This window comes from Corvus hawaiiensis, chromosome 10 (genome assembly GCF_020740725.1).
Source record: "Corvus hawaiiensis isolate bCorHaw1 chromosome 10, bCorHaw1.pri.cur, whole genome shotgun sequence".
NCBI classification, from domain to species: domain Eukaryota; kingdom Metazoa; phylum Chordata; class Aves; order Passeriformes; family Corvidae; genus Corvus; species Corvus hawaiiensis.
The window spans coordinates 2,721,279-2,740,794 of record NC_063222.1 but is presented as its reverse complement, the minus strand read 5'-3'; the positions used below and the strand labels follow the sequence as shown (position 1 = coordinate 2,740,794).

At 61.9% G+C, this 19,516-nt stretch overlaps 11 non-coding genes across 11 annotated transcripts; all 11 read right to left on the bottom strand.

Annotated features, from left to right (window-relative positions):
• Positions 1–574: 574 nt before the first annotated feature.
• Positions 575–693, bottom strand: LOC125331286. The gene has a single exon (XR_007205983.1). It is a non-coding gene; the product is annotated as a 5S ribosomal RNA (ribosomal RNA).
• A 2,094-nt stretch (positions 694–2,787) lies between these two features.
• Positions 2,788–2,906, bottom strand: LOC125331285. The gene has a single exon (XR_007205982.1). It is a non-coding gene; the product is annotated as a 5S ribosomal RNA (ribosomal RNA).
• Positions 2,907–3,819: 913 nt separating this feature from the next.
• On the bottom strand, positions 3,820–3,938 carry LOC125331282. Its single transcript, XR_007205981.1, has one exon. It is a non-coding gene; the product is annotated as a 5S ribosomal RNA (ribosomal RNA).
• A 922-nt stretch (positions 3,939–4,860) lies between these two features.
• On the bottom strand, positions 4,861–4,979 carry LOC125331280. Its single transcript, XR_007205979.1, has one exon. It is a non-coding gene; the product is annotated as a 5S ribosomal RNA (ribosomal RNA).
• Positions 4,980–5,892: 913 nt separating this feature from the next.
• LOC125331279 lies at positions 5,893–6,011 on the bottom strand. Its single transcript, XR_007205978.1, has one exon. It is a non-coding gene; the product is annotated as a 5S ribosomal RNA (ribosomal RNA).
• Positions 6,012–8,568: 2,557 nt separating this feature from the next.
• On the bottom strand, positions 8,569–8,687 carry LOC125331278. Its single transcript, XR_007205977.1, has one exon. It is a non-coding gene; the product is annotated as a 5S ribosomal RNA (ribosomal RNA).
• Positions 8,688–9,609: 922 nt separating this feature from the next.
• Positions 9,610–9,728, bottom strand: LOC125331277. Its single transcript, XR_007205976.1, has one exon. It is a non-coding gene; the product is annotated as a 5S ribosomal RNA (ribosomal RNA).
• Positions 9,729–12,285: 2,557 nt separating this feature from the next.
• On the bottom strand, positions 12,286–12,404 carry LOC125331276. The gene has a single exon (XR_007205975.1). It is a non-coding gene; the product is annotated as a 5S ribosomal RNA (ribosomal RNA).
• A 3,638-nt stretch (positions 12,405–16,042) lies between these two features.
• On the bottom strand, positions 16,043–16,161 carry LOC125331275. The gene has a single exon (XR_007205974.1). It is a non-coding gene; the product is annotated as a 5S ribosomal RNA (ribosomal RNA).
• Positions 16,162–17,074: 913 nt separating this feature from the next.
• On the bottom strand, positions 17,075–17,193 carry LOC125331242. The gene has a single exon (XR_007205942.1). It is a non-coding gene; the product is annotated as a 5S ribosomal RNA (ribosomal RNA).
• Positions 17,194–18,115: 922 nt separating this feature from the next.
• Positions 18,116–18,234, bottom strand: LOC125331274. The gene has a single exon (XR_007205973.1). It is a non-coding gene; the product is annotated as a 5S ribosomal RNA (ribosomal RNA).
• Between the last annotated feature and the right edge of the window lie 1,282 nt (positions 18,235–19,516).

The window sequence follows — 19,516 nt, the reverse complement described above, 5'->3', positions numbered from 1 at the left end:
ACAGACCCAGCACCACACAAGCCACAAAAGCCACGCAAGCTACGGGAGCATCAACAGTCATGGCCACCGGGTCTGCCCTTGGCAACAATGGAACCTGCAGCCAGACCCAGAGCCACACAAGCCACACAAGCCACGCCAGCCACGTGAGCCACACGAGCATCAACAGTCATGGCCACTTGCTTCGGCCTTGGCAACAACGGAACCTGCAGCCAGAGCTGGCACCACACAAGCCACGCCAGCCACACAAGCTACGGGAGCATCAACAGTCATGGCCACGGGGTCTGCCCTTGGCAACAATGGGACCTGCAGCCAGACCCAGCACCACACAAGCCACACAAGCCACGCCAGCCGCGCAAGCTACAAAAGCTACGTGAGCATCAACAGTCATGGCCACCAGGTCTGCCCTCGGCAACAACGGAACCTGCAGCCAGACTCAGAGCCACACAAGCCACGCCAGCCACACAAGCCCCATGAGCCACGCGAGCCACGGCCACCGTGGCCCTCGTGCCCCTTTGCTCATGTGCCCAAACAAAACAAGGCACCTCTGTCGCAGTCCCCGGAAGACAGCAAAAGAAGCCTACAGCACCCGGTATTCCCAGGCGGTCTCCCATCCAAGTACTAACCGGGCCCGACCCTGCTTAGCTTCCGAGATCAGACGAGATCGGGCGTTCTCAGGGTGGTATGGCCGTAGGCACCCCTCAGCCCCACAGCAGCGCTCTCCAGCACACGCCAGCGCCTTCCTGCCCTGCCCCAATGCCCCCCGCACCCGGCACACGGCCGCCAGCGCCGCCCTCGGCAACAACGGAACCTGCAGCCAGACCAAGCGCCACACAGGCCACACAAGCCACGCCGGCCACGCCAGCCACGCGAGCATCAACAGTCATGGCCACTTGCTTTGGCCTTTGCAACAACAGAACCTGCAGCCAGACCCAGAGCTGCACAAGCTACTCAAGCCACGCCAGCCGCACGAGCTATGCAAGCATCCACAGTCATGGCCACCAGCACCGCCGTCAGCAACAACAGAACCTACAGACAGACCCAGCACCACACAAGCCACAAAAGCCACGCCAGCAACGCAAGCTATGTGAGCATCAACAGTCATGGCCACCGGGTCTGCCCTTGGCAACAATGGAACCTGCAGCCAGACCCAGCACCACACAAGCCTCACATGCAATGCCAGCCACGCAAGCTACGGGAGCATCAACAGTCATGGCCACCGGGTCTGCCCTCGGCAACAATGGAACCTGCAGCCAGACCCAGAGCCACACAAGCTACTCAAGCCACACCAGCCACGTTAGCTACACGAGCATCAACAGTCACGGCCACCAGCGCTGCCGTCGGCAACAATGGAACCTGCAGCCAGACTCAGAGCCACGCCAGCCACGCCAGCCGCGCCAGCCACGCGAACTACATGAGCATCAACAGTCATGGCCACTTGCTTCGGCCTTGGCAACAACGGAACCTGCAGCCAGACCCAGCACCACACAAGCCACACATGCAACGCCAGCCACGCAAGCTACGTGAGCATCACCAGTCATGGCCACTGGGTCAGCCCTCGGCAACAACGGAACCTGCAGCCAGATCCACAGCCACGCCAGCCACGCCAGCCGCGCCAGCCACGCGAACTACATGAGCATCAACAGTCATGGCCACTTGCTTCGGCCTTGGCAACAACGGAACCTGCAGCCAGACCTGGCACCACACAAGCCACACAAGCCACGCCAGCCACGCAAGCTACGTGAGCATCAACAGTCATGGCCACCAGGTCTGTCCTTGCCAACAACGGAACCTGCAGCCAGACCCAGAGCCACACAAGCCACTCAAACCACGCCAGCCACGCGAGCTACGGGAGCATCAACAGTCACGGCCACCAGCGCCGCCGTCGGCAACAACGGAACCTGCAGCTGGACCCAGAGCCACACAAGCCTCACAAGCCCCGCCGGCCACGCGAACTACGTGAGCATCAACAGTCATGGCCACTTGCTTCGGCCTTGGCAACAACGGCACCTGCATCCAGACCAAGCACCACGCAAGCCACACAAGCCACGCCAGGCACGCGAGCATCAACAGTCATGGCCACCAGGTCTGTCCTCGGCAACAGTGGAACCTGCAGCCAGACCTGGACCCACACAAGCCACGCCAGCCGCACGAGCTATGCAAGCATCCACAGTCGTGGACACCAGCGCCGCCGTCGGCAACAACAGAACCTACAGACAGACCCAGCACCACACAAGCCACAAAAGCCACGCAAGCTACGGGAGCATCAACAGTCATGGCCACCGGGTCTGCCCTTGGCAACAATGGAACCTGCAGCCAGACCCAGAGCCACACAAGCCACACAAGCCACGCCAGCCACGTGAGCCACACGAGCATCAACAGTCATGGCCACTTGCTTCGGCCTTGGCAACAACGGAACCTGCAGCCAGAGCTGGCACCACACAAGCCACGCCAGCCACACAAGCTACGGGAGCATCAACAGTCATGGCCACGGGGTCTGCCCTTGGCAACAATGGGACCTGCAGCCAGACCCAGCACCACACAAGCCACACAAGCCACGCCAGCCGCGCAAGCTACAAAAGCTACGTGAGCATCAACAGTCATGGCCACCAGGTCTGCCCGCGGCAACAACGGAACCTGCAGCCAGACCCAGAGCCACACAAGCCACGCCAGCCACACAAGCCCCATGAGCCACGCGAGCCACGGCCACCGTGGCCCTCGTGCCCCTTTGCTCATGTGCCCAAACAAAACAAGGCACCTCTGTCGCAGTCCCCGGAAGACAGCAAAAGAAGCCTACAGCACCCGGTATTCCCAGGCGGTCTCCCATCCAAGTACTAACCGGGCCCGACCCTGCTTAGCTTCCGAGATCAGACGAGATCGGGCGTTCTCAGGGTGGTATGGCCGTAGGCACCCCTCAGCCCCACAGCAGCGCTCTCCAGCACACGCCAGCGCCTTCCTGCCCTGCCCCAATGCCCCCCGCACCCGGCACACGGCCGCCAGCGCCGCCCTCGGCAACAACGGAACCTGCAGCCAGACCAAGCGCCACACAGGCCACACAAGCCACGCCGGCCACGCCAGCCACGCGAGCATCAACAGTCATGGCCACTTGCTTCGCCCTTGGCAACAACGGAACCTGCAGCCAGACCCAGAGCTGCACAAGCTACTCGAACCACGCCAGCCACGTGAGCTACGTGAGCATCCACAGTCATGGCCACCGGGTCAGCCCTCGGCAACAATGGCACCTGCAGGCAGACCCAGAGCCACACAAGCAACGCCGGCCACGCGAACTACATGAGCATCAACAGTCATGGCCACTTGCTTCACCCTTGGCAACAACGGAACCTGCAGCCAGACCTGGCACCACACAATCCACATGAGCCACGCCAGCCGCACGAGCTATGCAAACATCAACATTCATGGCCACCAGCGCCGCCGTCGGCAACAACAGAACCTGCAGCCAGACCTGGCACCACACAAGCCACGCCAGCCACACAAGCTACGGGAGCATCAACAGTCATGGCCACGGGGTCTGCCCTTGGCAACAATGGGACCTGCAGCCAGACCCAGCACCACACAAGCCACACAAGCCACGCCAGCCGCGCAAGCTACAAAAGCTACGTGAGCATCAACAGTCATGGCCACCAGGTCTGCCCGCGGCAACAACGGAACCTGCAGCCAGACCCAGCGCCACACAAGCCACGCCAGCCACACAAGCCCCATGAGCCACGCGAGCCACGGCCACCGTGGCCCTCGTGCCCCTTTGCTCATGTGCCCAAACAAAACAAGGCACCTCTGTCGCAGTCCCCGGAAGACAGCAAAAGAAGCCTACAGCACCCGGTATTCCCAGGCGGTCTCCCATCCAAGTACTAACCGGGCCCGACCCTGCTTAGCTTCCGAGATCAGACGAGATCGGGCGTTCTCAGGGTGGTATGGCCGTAGGCACCCCTCAGCCCCACAGCAGCGCTCTCCAGCACACGCCAGCGCCTTCCTGCCCTGCCCTAATGCCCCCCGCACCCGGCACACGGCCGCCAGCGCCGCCCTCGGCAACAACGGAACCTGCAGCCAGACCAAGCGCCACACAGGCCACACAAGCCACGCCGGCCACGCCAGCCACGCGAGCATCAACAGTCATGGCCACTTGCTTCGCCCTTGGCAACAACGGAACCTGCAGCCAGACCCAGAGCTGCACAAGCTACTCGAACCACGCCAGCCACGTGAGCTACGTGAGCATCCACAGTCATGGCCACCGGGTCAGCCCTCGGCAACAATGGCACCTGCAGGCAGACCCAGAGCCACACAAGCAACGCCGGCCACGCGAACTACATGAGCATCAACAGTCATGGCCACTTGCTTCACCCTTGGCAACAACGGAACCTGCAGCCAGACCTGGCACCACACAATCCACATGAGCCACGCCAGCCGCACGAGCTATGCAAACATCAACATTCATGGCCACCAGCGCCGCCGTCGGCAACAACAGAACCTGCAGCCAGACCTGGCACCACACAAGCGACAAAAGCCACGCCAGCCATGTGAGCTACGGGAGCATCAACACTCATGGCCACCTGGTCTGTCCTTGCCAACAACGGAACCTGTAGCCAGACCCAGAGCCACACAAGCCACACAAGCCACGCCAGCCATGTGAGCTACGTGAGCATCAACAGTCATGGCCACCAGGTCTGCCCTCGGCAACAACGGAACCTGCAGCCAGACCCAGCGCCACACAAGCCACACAAGCCACGCCAGCCACACAAGCCCCATGAGCCACGCGAGCCACGGCCACCGTGGCCCTCGTGCCCCTTTGCTCATGTGCCCAAACAAAACAAGGCACCTCTGTCGCAGTCCCCGGAAGACAGCAAAAGAAGCCTACAGCACCCGGTATTCCCAGGCGGTCTCCCATCCAAGTACTAACCGGGCCCGACCCTGCTTAGCTTCCGAGATCAGACGAGATCGGGCGTTCTCAGGGTGGTATGGCCGTAGGCACCCCTCAGCCCCACAGCAGCGCTCTCCAGCACACGCCAGCGCCTTCCTGCCCTGCCCCAATGCCCCCCGCACCCGGCACACGGCCGCCAGCGCCGCCCTCGGCAACAACGGAACCTGCAGCCAGACCAAGCGCCACACAGGCCACACAAGCCACGCCGGCCACGCCAGCCACGCGAGCATCAACAGTCATGGCCACTTGCTTCGCCCTTGGCAACAACGGAACCTGCAGCCAGACCCAGAGCTGCACAAGCTACTCGAACCACGCCAGCCACGTGAGCTACGTGAGCATCCACAGTCATGGCCACCGGGTCAGCCCTCGGCAACAATGGCACCTGCAGGCAGACCCAGAGCCACACAAGCAACGCCGGCCACGCGAACTACATGAGCATCAACAGTCATGGCCACTTGCTTCACCCTTGGCAACAACGGAACCTGCAGCCAGACCTGGCACCACACAATCCACATGAGCCACGCCAGCCGCACGAGCTATGCAAACATCAACATTCATGGCCACCAGCGCCGCCGTCGGCAACAACAGAACCTGCAGCCAGACCTGGCACCACACAAGCCACGCCAGCCACACAAGCTACGGGAGCATCAACAGTCATGGCCACGGGGTCTGCCCTTGGCAACAATGGGACCTGCAGCCAGACCCAGCACCACACAAGCCACACAAGCCACGCCAGCCGCGCAAGCTACAAAAGCTACGTGAGCATCAACAGTCATGGCCACCAGGTCTGCCCGCGGCAACAACGGAACCTGCAGCCAGACCCAGAGCCACACAAGCCACGCCAGCCACACAAGCCCCATGAGCCACGCGAGCCACGGCCACCGTTGCCCTCGTGCCCCTTTGCTCATGTGCCCAAACAAAACAAGGCACCTCTGTCGCAGTCCCCGGAAGACAGCAAAAGAAGCCTACAGCACCCGGTATTCCCAGGCGGTCTCCCATCCAAGTACTAACCGGGCCCGACCCTGCTTAGCTTCCGAGATCAGACGAGATCGGGCGTTCTCAGGGTGGTATGGCCGTAGGCACCCCTCAGCCCCACAGCAGCGCTCTCCAGCACACGCCAGCGCCTTCCTGCCCTGCCCCAATGCCCCCCGCACCCGGCACACGGCCGCCAGCGCCGCCCTCGGCAACAACGGAACCTGCAGCCAGACCAAGCGCCACACAGGCCACACAAGCCACGCCGGCCACGCCAGCCACGCGAGCATCAACAGTCATGGCCACTTGCTTTGGCCTTTGCAACAACAGAACCTGCAGCCAGACCCAGAGCTGCACAAGCTACTCAAGCCACGCCAGCCGCACGAGCTATGCAAGCATCCACAGTCATGGCCACCAGCACCGCCGTCAGCAACAACAGAACCTACAGACAGACCCAGCACCACACAAGCCACAAAAGCCACGCCAGCAACGCAAGCTATGTGAGCATCAACAGTCATGGCCACCGGGTCTGCCCTTGGCAACAATGGAACCTGCAGCCAGACCCAGCACCACACAAGCCTCACATGCAATGCCAGCCACGCAAGCTACGTGAGCATCAACAGTCATGGCCACCGGGTCTGCCCTCGGCAACAATGGAACCTGCAGCCAGACCCAGAGCCACACAAGCTACTCAAGCCACACCAGCCACGTTAGCTACACGAGCATCAACAGTCACGGCCACCAGCGCTGCCGTCGGCAACAATGGAACCTGCAGCCAGACTCAGAGCCACACAAGCCACACAAGCCACGCCAGCCACGCCAGCCACACGCGCATCAACAGTCATGGCCACTTGCTTCGCCCTTGGCAACAACGGAACCTGCAGCCAGACCCAGCACCACACAAGCCACACATGCAACGCCAGCCACGCAAGCTACGTGAGCATCACCAGTCATGGCCACTGGGTCAGCCCTCGGCAACAACGGAACCTGCAGCCAGATCCACAGCCACGCCAGCCACGCCAGCCACGCCAGCCGTGCCAGCCACGCGAACTACATGAGCATCAACAGTCATGGCCACTTGCTTCGGCCTTGGCAACAACGGAACCTGCAGCCAGACCTGGCACCACACAAGCCACACAAGCCACGCCAGCCACGCAAGCTACGGGAGCATCAACAGTCATGGCCACCAGGTCTGTCCTTGCCAACAACGGAACCTGCAGCCAGACCCAGAGCCACACAAGCCACTCAAACCATGCCAGCCACGCGAGCTACGGGAGCATCAACAGTCATGGCCACTTGCTTCACCCTTGGCAACAACGGAACCTGCAGCCAGACCCAGCACCACACAAGCCACACAAGCCACGCCAGCCGCGCAAGCTACAAAAGCTACGGGAGCATCAACAGTCACGGCCACCAGGTCTGCCCGCGGCAACAACGGAACCTGCAGCCAGACCCAGAGCCACACAAGCCACACAAGCCACGCCGGCCACGCAAGCTACGCAAGCTACGGGAGCATCAACAGTCATGGCCACTTGCTTTGGCCTTTGCAACAACAGAACCTGCAGCCAGACCCAGCACCACACAAGCCACACAAGCCACGCCAGCCACGTGAGCTACGTGAGCATCAACAGTCATGGCCACCAGGTCTGCCCGCGGCAACAACGGAACCTGCAGCCAGACCCAGAGCCACACAAGCAACTCAAACCACGCCAGCCACGCGAGCTACGGGAGCATCAACAGTCACGGCCACCAGCGCCGCCGTCGGCAACAACGGAACCTGCAGCTGGACCCAGAGCCACACAAGCCTCACAAGCCCCGCCGGCCACGCGAACTACGTGAGCATCAACAGTCATGGCCACTTGCTTCGGCCTTGGCAACAACGGCACCTGCATCCAGACCAAGCACCACGCAAGCCACACAAGCCACGCCAGGCACGCGAGCATCAACAGTCATGGCCACCAGGTCTGTCCTCGGCAACAGTGGAACCTGCAGCCAGACCTGGACCCACACAAGCCACGCCAGCCGCACGAGCTATGCAAGCATCCACAGTCGTGGACACCAGCGCCGCCGTCGGCAACAACAGAACCTACAGACAGACCCAGCACCACACAAGCCACAAAAGCCACGCAAGCTACGGGAGCATCAACAGTCATGGCCACCGGGTCTGCCCTTGGCAACAATGGAACCTGCAGCCAGACCCAGAGCCACACAAGCCACACAAGCCACGCCAGCCACGTGAGCCACACGAGCATCAACAGTCATGGCCACTTGCTTCGGCCTTGGCAACAACGGAACCTGCAGCCAGAGCTGGCACCACACAAGCCACGCCAGCCACACAAGCTACGGGAGCATCAACAGTCATGGCCACGGGGTCTGCCCTTGGCAACAATGGGACCTGCAGCCAGACCCAGCACCACACAAGCCACACAAGCCACGCCAGCCGCGCAAGCTACAAAAGCTACGTGAGCATCAACAGTCATGGCCACCAGGTCTGCCCGCGGCAACAACGGAACCTGCAGCCAGACCCAGAGCCACACAAGCCACGCCAGCCACACAAGCCCCATGAGCCACGCGAGCCACGGCCACCGTTGCCCTCGTGCCCCTTTGCTCATGTGCCCAAACAAAACAAGGCACCTCTGTCGCAGTCCCCGGAAGACAGCAAAAGAAGCCTACAGCACCCGGTATTCCCAGGCGGTCTCCCATCCAAGTACTAACCGGGCCCGACCCTGCTTAGCTTCCGAGATCAGACGAGATCGGGCGTTCTCAGGGTGGTATGGCCGTAGGCACCCCTCAGCCCCACAGCAGCGCTCTCCAGCACACGCCAGCGCCTTCCTGCCCTGCCCCAATGCCCCCCGCACCCGGCACACGGCCGCCAGCGCCGCCCTCGGCAACAACGGAACCTGCAGCCAGACCAAGCGCCACACAGGCCACACAAGCCACGCCGGCCACGCCAGCCACGCGAGCATCAACAGTCATGGCCACTTGCTTCGCCCTTGGCAACAACGGAACCTGCAGCCAGACCCAGAGCTGCACAAGCTACTCGAACCATGCCAGCCACGTGAGCTACGTGAGCATCCACAGTCATGGCCACCGGGTCAGCCCTCGGCAACAATGGCACCTGCAGGCAGACCCAGAGCCACACAAGCAACGCCGGCCACGCGAACTACATGAGCATCAACAGTCATGGCCACTTGCTTCACCCTTGGCAACAACGGAACCTGCAGCCAGACCTGGCACCACACAATCCACATGAGCCACGCCAGCCGCACGAGCTATGCAAACATCAACATTCATGGCCACCAGCGCCGCCGTCGGCAACAACAGAACCTGCAGCCAGACCTGGCACCACACAAGCGACAAAAGCCACGCCAGCCATGTGAGCTACGGGAGCATCAACACTCATGGCCACCTGGTCTGTCCTTGCCAACAACGGAACCTGTACCCAGACCCAGAGCCACACAAGCCACACAAGCCACGCCAGCCATGTGAGCTACGTGAGCATCAACAGTCATGGCCACCAGGTCTGCCCTCGGCAACAACGGAACCTGCAGCCAGACCCAGCGCCACACAAGCCACACAAGCCACGCCAGCCACACAAGCCCCATGAGCCACGCGAGCCACGGCCACCGTTGCCCTCGTGCCCCTTTGCTCATGTGCCCAAACAAAACAAGGCACCTCTGTCGCAGTCCCCGGAAGACAGCAAAAGAAGCCTACAGCACCCGGTATTCCCAGGCGGTCTCCCATCCAAGTACTAACCGGGCCCGACCCTGCTTAGCTTCCGAGATCAGACGAGATCGGGCGTTCTCAGGGTGGTATGGCCGTAGGCACCCCTCAGCCCCACAGCAGCGCTCTCCAGCACACGCCAGCGCCTTCCTGCCCTGCCCCAATGCCCCCCGCACCCGGCACACGGCCGCCAGCGCCGCCCTCGGCAACAACGGAACCTGCAGCCAGACCAAGCGCCACACAGGCCACACAAGCCACGCCGGCCACGCCAGCCACGCGAGCATCAACAGTCATGGCCACTTGCTTTGGCCTTTGCAACAACAGAACCTGCAGCCAGACCCAGAGCTGCACAAGCTACTCAAGCCACGCCAGCCGCACGAGCTATGCAAGCATCCACAGTCATGGCCACCAGCACCGCCGTCAGCAACAACAGAACCTACAGACAGACCCAGCACCACACAAGCCACAAAAGCCACGCCAGCAACGCAAGCTATGTGAGCATCAACAGTCATGGCCACCGGGTCTGCCCTTGGCAACAATGGAACCTGCAGCCAGACCCAGCACCACACAAGCCTCACATGCAATGCCAGCCACGCAAGCTACGGGAGCATCAACAGTCATGGCCACCGGGTCTGCCCTCGGCAACAATGGAACCTGCAGCCAGACCCAGAGCCACACAAGCTACTCAAGCCACACCAGCCACGTTAGCTACACGAGCATCAACAGTCACGGCCACCAGCGCTGCCGTCGGCAACAATGGAACCTGCAGCCAGACTCAGAGCCACACAAGCCACACAAGCCACGCCAGCCACGCCAGCCACACGCGCATCAACAGTCATGGCCACTTGCTTCGCCCTTGGCAACAACGGAACCTGCAGCCAGACCCAGCACCACACAAGCCACACATGCAACGCCAGCCACGCAAGCTACGTGAGCATCACCAGTCATGGCCACTGGGTCAGCCCTCGGCAACAACGGAACCTGCAGCCAGATCCACAGCCACGCCAGCCACGCCAGCCACGCCAGCCGCGCCAGCCACGCGAACTACATGAGCATCAACAGTCATGGCCACTTGCTTCGGCCTTGGCAACAACGGAACCTGCAGCCAGACCTGGCACCACACAAGCCACACAAGCCACGCCAGCCACGCAAGCTACGTGAGCATCAACAGTCATGGCCACCAGGTCTGTCCTTGCCAACAACGGAACCTGCAGCCAGACCCAGAGCCACACAAGCCACTCAAACCATGCCAGCCACGCGAGCTACGGGAGCATCAACAGTCATGGCCACTTGCTTCACCCTTGGCAACAACGGAACCTGCAGCCAGACCCAGCACCACACAAGCCACACAAGCCACGCCAGCCGCGCAAGCTACAAAAGCTACGGGAGCATCAACAGTCACGGCCACCAGGTCTGCCCGCGGCAACAACGGAACCTGCAGCCAGACCCAGAGCCACACAAGCCACACAAGCCACGCCGGCCACGCAAGCTACGCAAGCTACGGGAGCATCAACAGTCATGGCCACTTGCTTTGGCCTTTGCAACAACAGAACCTGCAGCCAGACCCAGCACCACACAAGCCACACAAGCCACGCCAGCCACGTGAGCTACGTGAGCATCAACAGTCATGGCCACCAGGTCTGCCCGCGGCAACAACGGAACCTGCAGCCAGACCCAGAGCCACACAAGCAACTCAAACCACGCCAGCCACGCGAGCTACGGGAGCATCAACACTCACGGCCACCAGCGCCGCCGTCGGCAACAACGGAACCTGCAGCTGGACCCAGAGCCACACAAGCCTCACAAGCCCCGCCGGCCACGCGAACTACGTGAGCATCAACAGTCATGGCCACTTGCTTCGGCCTTGGCAACAACGGCACCTGCATCCAGACCAAGCACCACGCAAGCCACACAAGCCACGCCAGGCACGCGAGCATCAACAGTCATGGCCACCAGGTCTGTCCTCGGCAACAGTGGAACCTGCAGCCAGACCTGGACCCACACAAGCCACGCCAGCCGCACGAGCTATGCAAGCATCCACAGTCGTGGACACCAGCGCCGCCGTCGGCAACAACAGAACCTACAGACAGACCCAGCACCACACAAGCCACAAAAGCCACGCAAGCTACGGGAGCATCAACAGTCATGGCCACCGGGTCTGCCCTTGGCAACAATGGAACCTGCAGCCAGACCCAGAGCCACACAAGCCACACAAGCCACGCCAGCCACGTGAGCCACACGAGCATCAACAGTCATGGCCACTTGCTTCGGCCTTGGCAACAACGGAACCTGCAGCCAGAGCTGGCACCACACAAGCCACGCCAGCCACACAAGCTACGGGAGCATCAACAGTCATGGCCACGGGGTCTGCCCTTGGCAACAATGGGACCTGCAGCCAGACCCAGCACCACACAAGCCACACAAGCCACGCCAGCCGCGCAAGCTACAAAAGCTACGTGAGCATCAACAGTCATGGCCACCAGGTCTGCCCTCGGCAACAACGGAACCTGCAGCCAGACCCAGAGCCACACAAGCCACGCCAGCCACACAAGCCCCATGAGCCACGCGAGCCACGGCCACCGTGGCCCTCGTGCCCCTTTGCTCATGTGCCCAAACAAAACAAGGCACCTCTGTCGCAGTCCCCGGAAGACAGCAAAAGAAGCCTACAGCACCCGGTATTCCCAGGCGGTCTCCCATCCAAGTACTAACCGGGCCCGACCCTGCTTAGCTTCCGAGATCAGACGAGATCGGGCGTTCTCAGGGTGGTATGGCCGTAGGCACCCCTCAGCCCCACAGCAGCGCTCTCCAGCACACGCCAGCGCCTTCCTGCCCTGCCCCAATGCCCCCCGCACCCGGCACACGGCCGCCAGCGCCGCCCTCGGCAACAACGGAACCTGCAGCCAGACCAAGCGCCACACAGGCCACACAAGCCACGCCGGCCACGCCAGCCACGCGAGCATCAACAGTCATGGCCACTTGCTTTGGCCTTTGCAACAACAGAACCTGCAGCCAGACCCAGAGCTGCACAAGCTACTCAAGCCACGCCAGCCGCACGAGCTATGCAAGCATCCACAGTCATGGCCACCAGCACCGCCGTCAGCAACAACAGAACCTACAGACAGACCCAGCACCACACAAGCCACAAAAGCCACGCCAGCAACGCAAGCTATGTGAGCATCAACAGTCATGGCCACCAGGTCTGCCCGCGGCAACAACGGAACCTGCAGCCAGACCCAGAGCCACACAAGCCACACATGCAACGCCAGCCACGCAAGCTACGTGAGCATCACCAGTCATGGCCACCGGGTCAGCCCTCGGCAACAACGGAACCTGCAGCCAGATCCACAGCCACGCCAGCCACGCCAGCCACGCCAGCCGCGCCAGCCGCGCCAGCCACGCGAACTACATGAGCATCAACAGTCATGGCCACTTGCTTCGGCCTTGGCAACAACGGAACCTGCAGCCAGACCCAGCACCACACAAGCCACACATGCAACGCCAGCCACGCAAGCTACGTGAGCATCACCAGTCATGGCCACTGGGTCAGCCCTCGGCAACAACGGAACCTGCAGCCAGATCCACAGCCACGCCAGCCACGCCAGCCACGCCAGCCGCGCCAGCCACGCGAACTACATGAGCATCAACAGTCATGGCCACTTGCTTCGGCCTTGGCAACAACGGAACCTGCAGCCAGACCTGGCACCACACAAGCCACACAAGCCACGCCAGCCACGCAAGCTACGTGAGCATCAACAGTCATGGCCACCAGGTCTGTCCTTGCCAACAACGGAACCTGCAGCCAGACCCAGAGCCACACAAGCCACTCAAACCATGCCAGCCACGCGAGCTACGGGAGCATCAACAGTCATGGCCACTTGCTTCACCCTTGGCAACAACGGAACCTGCAGCCAGACCCAGCACCACACAAGCCACACAAGCCACGCCAGCCGCGCAAGCTACAAAAGCTACGGGAGCATCAACAGTCACGGCCACCAGGTCTGCCCGCGGCAACAACGGAACCTGCAGCCAGACCCAGAGCCACACAAGCCACACAAGCCACGCCGGCCACGCAAGCTACGCAAGCTACGGGAGCATCAACAGTCATGGCCACTTGCTTTGGCCTTTGCAACAACAGAACCTGCAGCCAGACCCAGCACCACACAAGCCACACAAGCCACGCCAGCCACGTGAGCTACGTGAGCATCAACAGTCATGGCCACCAGGTCTGCCCGCGGCAACAACGGAACCTGCAGCCAGACCCAGAGCCACACAAGCAACTCAAACCACGCCAGCCACGCGAGCTACGGGAGCATCAACAGTCACGGCCACCAGCGCCGCCGTCGGCAACAACGGAACCTGCAGCTGGACCCAGAGCCACACAAGCCTCACAAGCCCCGCCGGCCACGCGAACTACGTGAGCATCAACAGTCATGGCCACTTGCTTCGGCCTTGGCAACAACGGCACCTGCATCCAGACCAAGCACCACGCAAGCCACACAAGCCACGCCAGGCACGCGAGCATCAACAGTCATGGCCACCAGGTCTGTCCTCGGCAACAGTGGAACCTGCAGCCAGACCTGGACCCACACAAGCCACGCCAGCCGCACGAGCTATGCAAGCATCCACAGTCGTGGACACCAGCGCCGCCGTCGGCAACAACAGAACCTACAGACAGACCCAGCACCACACAAGCCACAAAAGCCACGCAAGCTACGGGAGCATCAACAGTCATGGCCACCGGGTCTGCCCTTGGCAACAATGGAACCTGCAGCCAGACCCAGCACCACACAAGCCTCACATGCAATGCCAGCCACGCAAGCTACGGGAGCATCAACAGTCATGGCCACCGGGTCTGCCCTCGGCAACAATGGAACCTGCAGCCAGACCCAGAGCCACACAAGCTACTCAAGCCACACCAGCCACGTTAGCTACACGAGCATCAACAGTCACGGCCACCAGCGCTGCCGTCGGCAACAATGGAACCTGCAGCCAGACTCAGAGCCACGCCAGCCACGCCAGCCGCGCCAGCCACGCGAACTACATGAGCATCAACAGTCATGGCCACTTGCTTCGGCCTTGGCAACAACGGAACCTGCAGCCAGACCCAGCACCACACAAGCCACACATGCAACGCCAGCCACGCAAGCTACGTGAGCATCACCAGTCATGGCCACTGGGTCAGCCCTCGGCAACAACGGAACCTGCAGCCAGATCCACAGCCACGCCAGCCACGCCAGCCGCGCCAGCCACGCGAACTACATGAGCATCAACAGTCATGGCCACTTGCTTCGGCCTTGGCAACAACGGAACCTGCAGCCAGACCTGGCACCACACAAGCCACACAAGCCACGCCAGCCACGCAAGCTACGTGAGCATCAACAGTCATGGCCACCAGGTCTGTCCTTGCCAACAACGGAACCTGCAGCCAGACCCAGAGCCACACAAGCCACTCAAACCACGCCAGCCACGCGAGCTACGGGAGCATCAACAGTCACGGCCACCAGCGCCGCCGTCGGCAACAACGGAACCTGCAGCTGGACCCAGAGCCACACAAGCCTCACAAGCCCCGCCGGCCACGCGAACTACGTGAGCATCAACAGTCATGGCCACTTGCTTCGGCCTTGGCAACAACGGCACCTGCATCCAGACCAAGCACCACGCAAGCCACACAAGCCACGCCAGGCACGCGAGCATCAACAGTCATGGCCACCAGGTCTGTCCTCGGCAACAGTGGAACCTGCAGCCAGACCTGGACCCACACAAGCCACGCCAGCCGCACGAGCTATGCAAGCATCCACAGTCGTGGACACCAGCGCCGCCGTCGGCAACAACAGAACCTACAGACAGACCCAGCACCACACAAGCCACAAAAGCCACGCAAGCTACGGGAGCATCAACAGTCATGGCCACCGGGTCTGCCCTTGGCAACAATGGAACCTGCAGCCAGACCCAGAGCCACACAAGCCACACAAGCCACGCCAGCCACGTGAGCCACACGAGCATCAACAGTCATGGCCACTTGCTTCGGCCTTGGCAACAACGGAACCTGCAGCCAGAGCTGGCACCACACAAGCCACGCCAGCCACACAAGCTACGGGAGCATCAACAGTCATGGCCACGGGGTCTGCCCTTGGCAACAATGGGACCTGCAGCCAGACCCAGCACCACACAAGCCACACAAGCCACGCCAGCCGCGCAAGCTACAAAAGCTACGTGAGCATCAACAGTCATGGCCACCAGGTCTGCCCGCGGCAACAACGGAACCTGCAGCCAGACCCAGAGCCACACAAGCCACGCCAGCCACACAAGCCCCATGAGCCACGCGAGCCACGGCCACCGTGGCCCTCGTGCCCCTTTGCTCATGTGCCCAAACAAAACAAGGCACCTCTGTCGCAGTCCCCGGAAGACAGCAAAAGAAGCCTACAGCACCCGGTATTCCCAGGCGGTCTCCCATCCAAGTACTAACCGGGCCCGACCCTGCTTAGCTTCCGAGATCAGACGAGATCGGGCGTTCTCAGGGTGGTATGGCCGTAGGCACCCCTCAGCCCCACAGCAGCGCTCTCCAGCACACGCCAGCGCCTTCCTGCCCTGCCCCAATGCCCCCCGCACCCGGCACACGGCCGCCAGCGCCGCCCTCGGCAACAACGGAACCTGCAGCCAGACCAAGCGCCACACAGGCCACACAAGCCACGCCGGCCACGCCAGCCACGCGAGCATCAACAGTCATGGCCACTTGCTTCGCCCTTGGCAACAACGGAACCTGCAGCCAGACCCAGAGCTGCACAAGCTACTCGAACCACGCCAGCCACGTGAGCTACGTGAGCATCCACAGTCATGGCCACCGGGTCAGCCCTCGGCAACAATGGCACCTGCAGGCAGACCCAGAGCCACACAAGCAACGCCGGCCACGCGAACTACATGAGCATCAACAGTCATGGCCACTTGCTTCACCCTTGGCAACAACGGAACCTGCAGCCAGACCTGGCACCACACAATCCACATGAGCCACGCCAGCCGCACGAGCTATGCAAACATCAACATTCATGGCCACCAGCGCCGCCGTCGGCAACAACAGAACCTGCAGCCAGACCTGGCACCACACAAGCCACGCCAGCCACACAAGCTACGGGAGCATCAACAGTCATGGCCACGGGGTCTGCCCTTGGCAACAATGGGACCTGCAGCCAGACCCAGCACCACAGAAGCCACACAAGCCACGCCAGCCGCGCAAGCTACAAAAGCTACGTGAGCATCAACAGTCATGGCCACCAGGTCTGCCCGCGGCAACAACGGAACCTGCAGCCAGACCCAGCGCCACACAAGCCACGCCAGCCACACAAGCCCCATGAGCCACGCGAGCCACGGCCACCGTGGCCCTCGTGCCCCTTTGCTCATGTGCCCAAACAAAACAAGGCACCTCTGTCGCAGTCCCCGGAAGACAGCAAAAGAAGCCTACAGCACCCGGTATTCCCAGGCGGTCTCCCATCCAAGTACTAACCGGGCCTGACCCTGCTTAGCTTCCGAGATCAGACGAGATCGGGCGTTCTCAGGGTGGTATGGCCGTAGGCACCCCTCAGCCCCACAGCAGCGCTCTCCAGCACACGCCAGCGCCTTCCTGCCCTGCCCCAATGCCCCCCGCACCCGGCACACGGCCGCCAGCGCCGCCCTCGGCAACAACGGAACCTGCAGCCAGACCAAGCGCCACACAGGCCACACAAGCCACGCCGGCCACGCCAGCCACGCGAGCATCAACAGTCATGGCCACTTGCTTCGCCCTTGGCAACAACGGAACCTGCAGCCAGACCCAGAGCTGCACAAGCTACTCGAACCACGCCAGCCACGTGAGCTACGTGAGCATCCACAGTCATGGCCACCGGGTCAGCCCTCGGCAACAATGGCACCTGCAGGCAGACCCAGAGCCACACAAGCAACGCCGGCCACGCGAACTACATGAGCATCAACAGTCATGGCCACTTGCTTCACCCTTGGCAACAACGGAACCTGCAGCCAGACCTGGCACCACACAATCCACATGAGCCACGCCAGCCGCACGAGCTATGCAAACATCAACATTCATGGCCACCAGCGCCGCCGTCGGCAACAACAGAACCTGCAGCCAGACCTGGCACCACACAAGCGACAAAAGCCACGCCAGCCATGTGAGCTACGGGAGCATCAACACTCATGGCCACCTGGTCTGTCCTTGCCAACAACGGAACCTGTAGCCAGACCCAGAGCCACACAAGCCACACAAGCCACGCCAGCCATGTGAGCTACGTGAGCATCAACAGTCATGGCCACCAGGTCTGCCCGCGGCAACAACGGAACCTGCAGCCAGACCCAGCGCCACACAAGCCACACAAGCCACGCCAGCCACACAAGCCCCATGAGCCACGCGAGCCACGGCCACCGTTGCCCTCGTGCCCCTTTGCTCATGTGCCCAAACAAAACAAGGCACCTCTGTCGCAGTCCCCGGAAGACAGCAAAAGAAGCCTACAGCACCCGGTATTCCCAGGCGGTCTCCCATCCAAGTACTAACCGGGCCCGACCCTGCTTAGCTTCCGAGATCAGACGAGATCGGGCGTTCTCAGGGTGGTATGGCCGTAGGCACCCCTCAGCCCCACAGCAGCGCTCTCCAGCACATGCCAGCGCCTTCCTGCCCTGCCCCAATGCCCCCCGCACCCGGCACACGGCCGCCAGCGCCGCCCTCGGCAACAACGGAACCTGCAGCCAGACCAAGCGCCACACAGGCCACACAAGCCACGCCGGCCACGCCAGCCACGCGAGCATCAACAGTCATGGCCACTTGCTTTGGCCTTTGCAACAACAGAACCTGCAGCCAGACCCAGAGCTGCACAAGCTACTCAAGCCACGCCAGCCGCACGAGCTATGCAAGCATCCACAGTCATGGCCACCAGCACCGCCGTCAGCAACAACAGAACCTACAGACAGACCCAGCACCACACAAGCCACAAAAGCCACGCCAGCAACGCAAGCTATGTGAGCATCAACAGTCATGGCCACCGGGTCTGCCCTTGGCAACAATGGAACCTGCAGCCAGACCCAGCACCACACAAGCCTCACATGCAATGCCAGCCACGCAAGCTACGGGAGCATCAACAGTCATGGCCACCGGGTCTGCCCTCGGCAACAATGGAACCTGCAGCCAGACCCAGAGCCACACAAGCTACTCAAGCCACACCAGCCACGTTAGCTACACGAGCATCAACAGTCACGGCCACCAGCGCTGCCGTCGGCAACAATGGAACCTGCAGCCAGACTCAGAGCCACACAAGCCACACAAGCCACGCCAGCCACGCCAGCCACACGCGCATCAACAGTCATGGCCACTTGCTTCGGCCTTGGCAACAACGGAACCTGCAGCCAGACCCAGCACCACACAAGCCACACATGCAACGCCAGCCACGCAAGCTACGTGAGCATCACCAGTCATGGCCACTGGGTCAGCCCTCGGCAACAACGGAACCTGCAGCCAGATCCACAGCCACGCCAGCCACGCCAGCCACGCCAGCCGCGCCAGCCACGCGAACTACATGAGCATCAACAGTCATGGCCACTTGCTTCGGCCTTGGCAACAACGGAACCTGCAGCCAGACCTGGCACCACACAAGCCACACAAGCCACGCCAGCCACGCAAGCTACGGGAGCATCAACAGTCATGGCCACCAGGTCTGTCCTTGCCAACAACGGAACCTGCAGCCAGACCCAGAGCCACACAAGCCACACAAACCATGCCAGCCACGCGAGCTACGGGAGCATCAACAGTCATGGCCACTTGCTTCACCCTTGGCAACAACGGAACCTGCAGCCAGACCCAGCACCACACAAGCCACACAAGCCACGCCAGCCGCGCAAGCTACAAAAGCTACG